The sequence below is a fragment of the Symphalangus syndactylus genome, chromosome 6 (assembly GCF_028878055.3).
Source record: "Symphalangus syndactylus isolate Jambi chromosome 6, NHGRI_mSymSyn1-v2.1_pri, whole genome shotgun sequence".
NCBI lineage: Eukaryota > Metazoa > Chordata > Mammalia > Primates > Hylobatidae > Symphalangus > Symphalangus syndactylus.
In genome coordinates, this window is record NC_072428.2 from 78,550,832 (window position 1) to 78,562,950 (window position 12,119).

General features: G+C 40.5%; 1 protein-coding gene and 1 pseudogene across 1 annotated transcript in view; one reads left to right on the forward strand and one right to left on the reverse strand.

Annotated features, from left to right (window-relative positions):
- Positions 1-12,119, forward strand: part of FAT3 (FAT atypical cadherin 3) — a 575,495-nt gene that overhangs the window by 37,928 nt on the left and 525,448 nt on the right. The window lies entirely within an intron of this gene.
- Positions 564-3,315, reverse strand: LOC129484761 (phosphoglycerate mutase 1-like; annotated as a pseudogene).

Below are 12,119 nucleotides of genomic sequence, written 5' to 3' on the forward strand. Positions count from 1 at the left end.
CTTAAAAGACTGCCTGTCTTCCTTTCTTCCTTCCTTTTTCCTTTTTCTTGACCTCTACTTCTTCCTTCTCTCATTTCCACATTTATCATGTGCCTGTTCTCTGTTGTTATAGAGCTTGGCACTGAAGAGGATGTGTAGATGATTTTTTTAATTGCACATCATTCCTTTATTATACTGATCTAGAAAAAGGATTTAGTGCAGTTATGCTCAAATGAACACTGGGCCTATGTGGCAGGGCCAAGCAACTAGAATATGATTCAGAAATCAGTCAGTGAAAGACACACTTGGACAGGACCAAGAGGCATTTCACTGCCATGAAACAAGGTAGGGGAGAGATTCTAAAATACACAACAGGAGGCACTCCTACCCCTCATAGGTCAAGGAGTTTATCCCATATTGGTGTGAGGAATGGCTTATTTTCTGATGACTACATGTGGGGCTATTTCAACTGCCATGAGAAACCCCAGAAAGGTTATTGTTTTGGGTTATTTATATACACTATACTTTCATAAAAGTAAACGTAACACATACACTAAAGTCAGGATTGATCTCAACCTGCTAGAGCTAGCTCTCTGGGGTGTGGGAGGAAAGAGTTGTTTGTCACATCACCATGGAATTTGCATTCATCTTCCACTGGAGTGACTAGAACCCCCAGGCAATGGCCTTACTCTGAAAAGCACAGGACTGGCTCTAGGAGCAGATCAGCTCTCTTGCGTCTCCTCATTGGTCATGGCTTAGCATGGTTCCTCCCCACAAGTCCTTAGTAAACAAAGCATTGGCAAAAACCCAAGTCACTACCTTTCAACTCTCGGACAAGGAGAGCTTTTCCTCAGCTTGGACTGAGAACCTGTGCCCTAGAAGCATTATTCTGACTAGGTTGTAAAGGGAGTGGCTACAGGAGACAAAATGGCTAAAATGAAAATGGGAGCCACTGGTCCCCATCTGCAGTTACAACTTAAGATGCCTACAGATGTACAGGAGGGAGGTGCACAGGGATGTGACAGACAGGGAGGGTGCTCCTGGGGACAGTAGCCTGCCCGCCAGCCCTCACTTCTTGGCCTTGCCCTCGGCAGCCGCAGCTTCCATGGCTTTACCCATCATCCCCCAAGAACTGCATGCGCCTGATGGGCTTCAAGTCTTGTCCAATTCATAGACAATGGGAATAACTAGTTGACAGGTTCAGCTCCATGATAGCCTCTTCAGAGACCTTCCAGATGCTTGACAATGGTTGGAAGGCTGTTTCCATGGGCTGCAGTCAGTACTCATTTCCCCTCCTTGATCTGGGGAGCTATTTCTTCATTCCAAAAGAGTAGAGCTCTGGTGGTAGTGTCCTTCACACTCTCACAGGAGGGTAGCTGATCTTCAGTGAGGTCTGCATACCTGCCATCCTTACTGATGTTGCTGTAGAAAGGATGGTTGGGCTTCATTAGAGGTGGTGGGACATCACAGGTGTACCTCCAGATCTTTACCTGGGCCTCGCCATGCTTTGTAGCAGTTTCTGCTTTATTGACTCTGGTCAGACACCCATAGTGCCCTTATTGAGGTGTCAAGTCCTCATTACTGGCAGCCACATCTGATCAATAACATCTAGCACTGTCCAGATGGTCCAGATCACTCTCTTCTGCACTGAGGTGAAGCAGATGTCAAATTCAGAGCCAGCATCTCCCAGTGCCTGCCTGTAGCACTTTGCCTCCTCATGGCCAGCCGGGCTCAGGTTGGCATTGTACCACCCACTGAAGCAGTTCTCCAGGTTCCACGTGCTCTCTCTGTGGTGGATCAGCACCAGCTTGTAGGCAGTCTGGTGGCTGTCTGGGCATGTGGTGCCAACTGGTACAGATGATTAAATGAAGAACTGGTAGTAGAGGCTGGGCATGGTGGTGCACACCTGTAATCCCAGCACTTTGGGAGGCCAAAACAGGAAGATTGCTTGAGCCCAGGCATTCAAGATCAACTTGGGCAATATAGTGAGACCCTCTCTCTAAAAATAAATAAATTAATTAAAAAAAATAAAATAAATAAATAAATAAGGTGGGCATGGTGGCACACTCACCTGTAGTCCCAGCTAGTGGGGCAGGGGAGGGCTAACATGAGAAGTTCACTTAAGCCTGGGAAACTGAGGCAGCAGTGAGCTGTGATCATGCCACTACAATCCAGCTTGGATGACAGAGTGAGACCTTGCCTCCAAAAAAAAAAAAAAAAAAAAAAAAAAAACAGAAAAACTGATAGTAGAGACAGAAAAGCATGTAATCTAATTGCACACCATGTGCTACAACATAAATGAGTGTCTTCTACTGATCATTCATCATGTTCCCTGTGGCCTTAGGCACATCCTTCGGCATTGTGGGATGAGTTTTACAAATTCCAACTGGAGACACAACAGTATGAAGGATAACTAGAGCACTAGTGAGTGAGTTGATAATGCTATCTAAGCAAGGGTTAATTGTCAAGGAATGCCTAATCCCAGAAATGAATCCCAGTTTTGTGGGGCTTGAAGTTCATACTATTTCGAATGCCTGCTTTGAGAAAAAGAATAAGTTATAAGAACAAAATTGTGTTTGTTTAGAACAAGGAAAACAATCACAGCAACTTAAAAGTTTGAAAGTCAACAAATATGACAGATACCACAAAACTCAGAAGAATAACATAGTATTTTTTTAAATGCCTGACACACTTTTCTAATGCTTTTTTTCTTACATTTTTGGGTTGAAATTTTGCTTGATTGCCTTTCCCTAGGATAACAATTTTGTAATCATTGCCATAGAAAATAAGAAAGATTATTTAATTTTTCTCCAGTGTAGTTGACTGAAATTTGTGCTTTTTATTATTGAGAGTTTAGAACCATTTCTCCAAAGTCACAACTTGTTATTTTTAATGACATGTCAATTTTTAACATTGTGTCACATTTGGAAAAACCTCTATCAAGTTTCTTTTTCATATAAACTGTTACAGATACTCTTGCTTTTAATAATACTGCTGCAAGTCTATGTTCTATAAAGAACAACAACAAAAAAACTAGTAATTTCTGTGTCTATGAGTTTTGTCAACAAAAGAAAAAACTTACAGTGCATTTTTAACTTGCATGCCGCATCATCCAGGAGAGAACTTTCATTTTGTCTCTGTACGCACGAACCACATCTTGGATGTGACAAGTTTACATGTCTAATCATTTGGTAGTTTTCCACAGAGTAGCTTCTGGCTCTGTTCATTTTAGCCTAATTTCTCCTCCACCGCTGCTGTAAATCTAGTGCCACCCACCTTCATATGGTGATACCAGTTTTTGTCTTACTTCAACGCTAAAATGCTGGGTGTCTCAGTGCAATGGATAGTGGGAATGTTTTTGGAAGCCATTTCTACACTGGAATGGCTAACAACAGTATGTGTGTGTGTGTATATATATATATATACACACACACACACACACATATATTATATACACACACACATATATACACACATATATATACACACACACAAATATACACATATATATACTGTTAGCCTTTCCAGTATGTGCGTGTGTGTGTGTGTGTGTGTGTGTGTGTGTGTATGGAATTGAAGCTGAGTCATATAAATAATCCCACTAAATGAAAACTAAATGTATCCTCAACTTAATTCTCTTTTAGACAGATCTCTATACTGGCTGCAACCGCTTCACCTAATGTGATGTAAAATGTAATCAAGGAGAAAGAGAATAGAAATTTTGAAGTGATGTGGTTAAAATATATTTTGCAAAATTTATAAAAATGTAGGACAATGTAAATCATTGCTAGGATCCTCCTTGGGGAGGATCCTTGGGGCTTGGAAGCGTTGGCTTTAATAGCTTCATGTTAAATCTGCATCTGCCCAGCATTACTGGTAAATGAACATTTTTCTGAAAGAAGTCATTAATGTTATTGGAGGAAGTGTCTGAGCTGGGCCAGGCCACAAAGTCTAGTCCTGATTTTAAGGTTGATGCCAAAGACAACCAGACCAGGTTTTAGGTTGTTGCTTCTCTTGTATATTACTGAACCAACAGACAAATGTTGCAAAGGACATAGACCAAGTTTGTATGTGAGTGGATCTGGCTCTTTGGTGTCTCTATGTTGCTTGAGGATGTGCCCTGGAAATTCTGTAGCCAAAGCAGCCTTTGAAGAATAAGAAATCTGCAAGGTCTTGGGAGATCAAGGCGGGCAGATCATGAGGTCAAGAGATCGAGACCATCCTGGTCAACATGGTGAAACCCATCTCTACTAAAAATACAAAAATTAGCTAACTATGGTAGCACACGCCTGTAGTCCCAGCTACTCGGGAGGCTGAGGCAGGAGAATCGCTTGAACCTGGGAGACAGAGGTTTCAGTGAGCCAAGATTGCGCCACTGCACTCCAGCCTGGTGACAGACCAAAACTCTGTCTCAAAAAAAACCAAACTGCAAGTTCAGTAAGTGTGGAGCTTTGGTCTCACTGCTTTTTCTGAGCAGTTGGCTGTTGAAAAAATTGCATTGTTTCTTGGGCCCACTCCTTCTCATAAAATATCTTTGAGAAATCACGAGTAACAATATACCAGCATCCAGGAAGCACACTAAAAGGGCTTTTGAGAGCTGCGCTAATAACTGTCCCAGAGTTCTTTCACTCAGACTCATTCTCCATATTCTAAAAGTGTAACTTGAGGGTTTCCCCGAAATTATAAGAAGTTTCAATTAATCATAATTTGCACATTATTGTTGTAATTTACTATAAATAATCTAACTTATAATCTATATATTAGTAGTGTATCTTTGAATCCATAATTTCCATCCTTGTGGGCCGTAGGTTTGGTAGGATGTTTCTGATTTCATTGACTAAACTCTAGGTGAAAAGCACCATGATTATTAAAAAGAAACATTATTTTGAGGTTGGCTTTGAAAGGAAATTCTTTACTCGGGCTATCCAAGTATGAACTCTGAGGTTGTGAATGGGGCTGTGAAGATGGAAAGTAAGGTTAGTCTTCTTTGTGCTTGTTGGTCCTCTGTCCTCATACGTATCACACATCTCTCCCTGATACTGGGTAGAGTTAGGAATTTCTTTCTTACGCCTTGAGGATACTTCTAATAGAATATTTGGTTAATAAAGGAATAATGATTAAACTGAATGAGCCTTGAAATAAAAACACAGTTATTAAATATTGGATAACCATTTTATACAATACTGCTTTAGATGCTAAAATATCAGGTGTACTCTTTCTTTCATCTGACTGCTAATTTATCCTAGACTGATATTTATCCTAGAAGGTAAACCATCAGAAATGGAGTGAGTTTGCATTTGGTTTGTGGTCACTAAATTCTTGTGTTTCACAACTGAGATACTGTAGGTGCTCAAGGGTGATTATGCTAACTCAAAATTCTATATTCTATAGGAATACAGCATGACTCAAACATAGATAATAATACTTTAGCTCATTTAGAACATCATAATTTGGTAAAATACGTTCAAGAACCAGAATGTAAGCAATAATGGCTACTGGGAGCTTTCTACAGAGTTTGCGCTAATATACATTAACTCTGTGGTTTTTATTCAGTCCCTACTTACTTTCACTTTAAACACAATTCTAATAAGATAGATTTCCTGATATATAATCCTATAGCATTTTAGAAATTGCAAAGTGGATATATTGCAATAGATGGTCATACTTACAGCAGTGGGAAATAACCCTGTGAATCAGGCAGCAGGAGAAAGAGATCACTAACTCTTATTGTGTGTTTTTCTGTGCCAGGTGTTACATAAGTATTGACTTATTTTCTTTTCACAAGGATTCTATGGGGTATGTACTCTGATTATCCACATATTATGGATGAGAAACAAAAACTTGATTTTAAATTTCTTGTCCAATGTTTCACAGCTTGTGGTGGAGCTGAGATTTCAATGAGGTAGGTCAGAACCAGAGTCTGAAGGCTTAATCCTGGGACTTCAGACATTTTCAGGATAAATAGCCCTACGTACCTCCTTAGGGGGCTTTAAGCCCAGGCCAGGTGCAGTGGCTTATGCCTGTAATCCCAGCACTTTGGTAAGCGAGGCAGGTGGGTCACTTGAGTCCAGGAGTTTGAGACCGGCCTTGCTAACATGGTGAAACACCGTCTCTACTAAAAAAATGCAAAAATTAGCTGAGTGTGGTGGCACACACCTGTAATCCCAACTACTCAGGAGACTGAGGCAGGAAAATTGCTTGAACCCTGGAGGTGGAGGTTGCAGTGAGCAGAGATCATGCCACTGTGCTCCAGCTTGGACAACAGAGCGGGACTCTGTACACTCCTCCCCGCCCCGCAAATGGAGGCTTTAAGCCCAAAGAGTGCTCATCACTTCATTCATTCCCATGCAGCAGAATAGCTAGGTGATGATTGTAGTGAAGTTGGGATCATTGTCAAGGCCCAGGTTCCCTAGAAAACAGAACCTAAGGGAAAAGTTACAGTACATGCTAATGTTTTACTAATCGCAGGGGAGCAAGAGTGAGGAAAAATAAGTCATATGGAATGAAATGGAGACCACATATAAATTGGTGTGTTTTTAAGTTGGTCACAGCTTTACAACAATACTCAGCCTGTTTTCAGTCGCTCTGCCTGTCTCCAGAGAGGGCAGTGAGAACCACTCTATTTTGGACCATTTAGCCTGGGGTTAGAAGGAAGGATAAGCAGTTTCTCTGCTGCCCCCTGCCCGTTTCTGGCCTTTTATTGGTCAAATCTGCCACATAGGCCATTAAGTCACAAAACTTCTGGGAAGTACTAGTGGGAAGCTAGTACTTCTGTGAGTACCGTCTAGTCAGTGTTCACATTACTATCTGTCTTTTATCCATGAGTACTGGATTGGGGGGCTTCCTTATTCTGTGGTAGGAACAGAGAGTTCTTATCAGGGAGTAGGGTGAACAGTTGATGTTTAGGTGTCTGTGGTACAGGTTGGCCTGAGCAGATCTTGGTGGTGCACAAACTGGACCTGGAAAGAGAACTGTAATGCACTTTGGAAAGATTTTTTAAATAAAAAATAGAAAACTAAAAAAACAAAACAAAGCCCATAAAATTATGATGACCATCTGACAGGCTGCTCAACTACTTGGAAAACTCAAGTGTGCAAAATGACACATTTCCCAAGGGTTCTGGTTTATCAAGGTTTTGTGATCCCTGTGTCTTAAACCTGGACTGCTTAGAACTACAAAGAGGAAAAGTAGCAGCACTTTGCATTCTTTGATTGATGTGGGCAATTTTTTTTAATTTATTTTTATTTTTTTATTTTATTTTTTTTCCGAGACGGAATCTTGCTCTGTTGCCCAGGCTGGAGTGCGGTGGTGCGATCTCGGCTCACTGCAAGCTCTGCCTCCCGGGTTCACGCCATTCTGCTGCCTCAGGCTCCCGAGAAACTGATACTACAGGCGCCTGCCACCACGCCCAGCTAATTTTTTGTATTTTTAGTAGAGATGGGATTTCACTGTGTTAGCCAGGATGGTCTGGATCTCTTGACCTTGTGATCCACCTGCCTCAGCCTCCCAAAGTGCTGGGATTACAGGCATGAGTCACCGTGCAAACAGTTTTTTAAAAAACAGCAAACAGTTTTTTAAAAAACACCCATCCTTTCTTGCAAGTATCCAAAGTTAGAGAGCTATTTTATGGAATGTACGTGTATGAATTCATGAGTTGGAAATCGGGAGGGAAGTAGAGGGTCTGAAGTGAAAGAGTTTGAGAATTTAATCTGCTGTACTTATTTTTCCATCTTCCTTCCTAGTCACAATCATCTTTACTTCCTCTACCTTCTCCTCCTCCTTAGCACCATCACCACCATCGTCTAGTACTTTCTGAGAGTTTGCTATCTGCTAGATACTCTGCAAGGTGTTTCATGTACTTGAGCTCATTCATGCCTCACATTAAACTTATGAGGTAGGTACTCTTATTGCTCCAGATTTGTGGGCATGGGAACTGAAATTTAGAGAAGTGAAATAATTTGCCCAAGTCCACAGAACTACTAACAGAGCCAAGGCTATAACTCACCCTTGTCTAAATCCATGGTTCTATCTCTTGTCCCGACCACATACTGCTCTTGGAGTAGGTATGTTTGGATCTTTTTGTGCACATTTTTGTGTCTACCTTGTGCATTCTGTTTTCTCATGTGCCTTTGTTGATAGGAGCTTAAAGGGAATATCTGTAATATTCATGTATTCATTACAATATGTATTATATATTATGCAATCTGTAGTATATAATATTATAATGAACACGTGATGAACTCCTACAATATTCTAGGCACTGAGTTAAATGGGTGATCCAAATAGGCAAAAATCTTTATCCTTGTAACATCCGTATTAGGCAGGATTTACAGAGAGACAGAACCAATGGAGATATGTATGCACACACACACACACACACACAGAGACATAGATATATATGGATATAGATGTATGAGAGGGGATTTATTAGGGGGATTGGCTCATGTGATTATGGAGGCTAAGTTCTATGAGAGTCCATCTGCAAGCTGGAGAAGGAGGGATGCCGGTAGCATGGGTCAATTCAAGTTCCAAAGCCTCAGAACCAGGGGAGACTATGGTATAACTCTCCATCTGTGGCCAAAGGACTCTCAGACAGAGAGAGAGAGAGAGAGAGAGAGAGAGAATTTGCTTTCCCTCTGCCTTTTTGTTCTATCTGGGTCCCCCGCTAGGTGGATGGTGCCCACCCACATTGGATGAGGATGAATCTTCCTTACTTAGCCCACTGACTCAAATGTCAGTCTCTTCCGAAACACTCTCATTAACATACCCAGAAATAATGCTTTTTCACCTATCTGGGTATCTCTTAATCCAGTCAAGTTAGCACCTAAAATTAAGCATTGTATATTCTAGTGGGGATGTTGCACTTAAAACCATCTAACATATCATACATTATGCATGTTTTTCTTGATTATTATCAAGTGCTAAGCAGAAAAATAATGCAATTGAAGGATCAAGAAATTGTACAGGTGGTGGTGGGGTCCAAAGAATGCCTCACTAGGGAAAGACGACCTCTGGATAGAGTCCTGAAGGAATTTTAGATTTGTTACCTGGTATTTTAACTTGCAGGAAGGCAAGAAGGATGGAGAATGAGTTTGACTGATTGTCACAAACTCTGATAATTACTCTTTGTGATTTAAAAACCCACTATGAACTGTAGGAAGAATGTAATTTGAAATACACAATTATAAATGCAGATTTCTTAAGCATAGAAGTCGCCTGTTTAAAACTATTTAACAGTGAATCAAAAGTCGTGATGTAAATGGACCCCATCTCAAACTTCCCTTCACTCCATCATACCTGTACCATAAGAGGAAAAACACTACTTCCACCCTTTACTCTTGTTAATTGTATGCATATATCCCATCTTCCTTCTGAAGTTCCATTTTTCTGAACACTGTCTTACAGCAGTTTAGCAGTTTTTTTTTTTTTTAAATTGTACAATGTAGCATCCTTAAACATGACTTAAAGTTGAACTGAAGAGCTGCTATGTCAGGCATGTTGTCTGAATTGCTGGACATGGAGCTATCTCCCTGGTTTAGAGGAATTCCATTCTAGTTGGAGCATAAAACATTCACGCAGAGAAAGTGGAAGTATGCTGACCTGTTTAATAAAACATGCGTGCACACACACACACACACCCCATACCTTAATTAGTAATTGTCAAATAATTAGAGTAATTTAATATATATCCTGGTAAACTTATTATATAATTGGATTTTTCTGAGACAGGGTAACCCTGTCTCTGTCTCCCAAGATGCAGGCTGGAGTGCAGTTGTGGAGTCATAGCTTACTGCTGCCTCAAACTCCTGGGCTCAAGCGATCCTCCCACCTCAGTCTCCCAAGGAGCGGGGACTACGGATGCATGCCACCACCGTCAACTAATTTATTTTTATTTTTGTCTTTGTAGGGATAGGGTCTTGCCATGTTTCCCAGGCTGGTCGTGAACTCCTAGGCTCAAGCTGTCCTCCTGCCTTGGACTCCCAAGTAGCTGAGATTACAAGTGTCAGCCACCACACCCAGTCTAGAATTGGATTTTGTAAAAATTGTTTAAGGGTTCTTTGGAGGCTTGAGCTCATGCCCATGGTTGACATTTGAGGAAGATGAGACTTATGGAGATGAAGTTATTTTTCCTTAGCCCCAGGGACAGTCAGTGGCACAACTGACCCTTGAACCCAGGACTTGTAAGCATGGGTACTATTTTGTTCAAGGCTGTCTTGATAATTTAGCAGGTGCATGTGAGGTCTTAGGTTTTCATTGTTAGCTGTATTTATTACCGAGATGTGGAGTTACTGACATGGCTGTAAGTAAGCATCACCTTTTATTAGATGCCGATGCCAGAGCTGACTTTGTGTGCACGTTATACTTACATTGTGAGATTTTTGGTGACCATCCTTTATGGTATTTTACAACTTAGTAGTTCACATTTTGTTTACTGACCTAAAAAAATCATAGCTAACATCTGAAGCAAAGATGAAAGCACATTTTCTTTTATCACACATCTTCTGCTTTTACTCACAGAACTCTTTAAATTAAGTCATTAACATATGCAAACACTTCTTTTCCCAAAGTGCTTTTCTACTCTGCAATTATTATGTTGTTTTTGGTAAGATAAATAAGCCCTACATTAAAATGCCAGATATTAAAATGAGAAACAGTAGCATTTTATAAAATATTAGAGAGCTTTGAAAAACACAAATAAATAGAAAATATCCCCATGTGGCTTCAGGCAGTGCATGTTAAACAGTTTGTCCCCCTGTACTCTGTCTTCCCATAGGCTGAGTACTGGGATGTGGCAAAGTCTCCCCTGGAATTGACTGGCAGACCACTTAGCCGGGGGTGGATGGGGAAAGAGAGGCTTCTGCATTCTTATGTCCTGATCAAACCAAAGCAGTTTCTCCAGCTGTGAGGTCAAGTTTCCAGCCTTTTAGTAAAATTAAATTGTTTGCTTTGTCTGATATCAGTTCTGGTTTCAGACAGAGGGAAATACAGTGGGAAAGCAGCCTGTGTGGGGAACGCAAGCAAATGTGCTGTGGGCTCTCAGACGAATAGTGAATCATTCTGGGGATCTCAAGTGCTCACTTAACATGCAGAGCTTGGTAACCAGCTTAAGATAGATGACCTGTCACTTTCAAGAACATGTCTACTGGTTGTTGCAGGGGAATATTTCCTAGTCGGTTCATGGAATTCTTAATAAAGATGTTAGAACCAGCAGTCCTGCTGTGTTTTGGCTTCTAACCAGAAGCTGAATAAAGGTCAGAAGGGTTACTGCCCCTCTCAAATGGATCCCAGAATCTCTCACTTTGGATAGTGTTTGTGGTTTTATCTGCTTTGGTGTTCGTTGTTATTATTTTCTATCCTCTTAGTGTTTCTGAGTTGCTCAGATTTGGCAAATTTTGAATAGACATATGTATGAACCCCAAATAATTGTACTGAGAAATGCAGAAAATATTGAGCAAGAGGCTACTGAATTTCCTTGAGTAAGCAAATATATTCTAAGAGCTCACAGGTGAAAATTGCTTTTTATTTAATGAGTCATTTTTATTGGAAGGTAATGATTATGTCCAGGCCATAAATACAGTGTAAATTCTCTTCAATAGACATTAAAAAGATGACTTTCAATTGGAAGCAGCTTTTTAAAGGGCTTAAAGGATACTGAGGTATAAATTTTCAGACCTGCACAGTCTGTACATGTAAGACTAGGAAGAAATGAGTGAAACCCAACACAGGCTCATGCATAGGAACACGTATTTATGACCATAAGCTGTAGTTTCACAAAACATCTTGAAGAAGGACATATAATGGACGTATAATGGCTAAGAGTTTTAAATGTATTGTATAGTTATAATAAAATTACCCAATGGGTTATCAGCCCTGTCACCATTTTTCAAATGAGGATACTGAGGTGTGGGATAATTTCTTAAAAATAGAGCTGTGCTTCACAAATACCCAGGAAATAAACACTTGTTCAGTCACTAAGTTCTGACTCCATGTTGTATATTTTGTCTGTATTAAGATTCTGTTCAGCTGCCCAGATAAAAAGTGATAAAACTTTTCTAGCTGATATTCCTACTATAAGACATCTCACTGTCTGTTTCCAACTAGCTCTGCAGGGTCAGCTAGTTTTATTAGAATTATTGAGC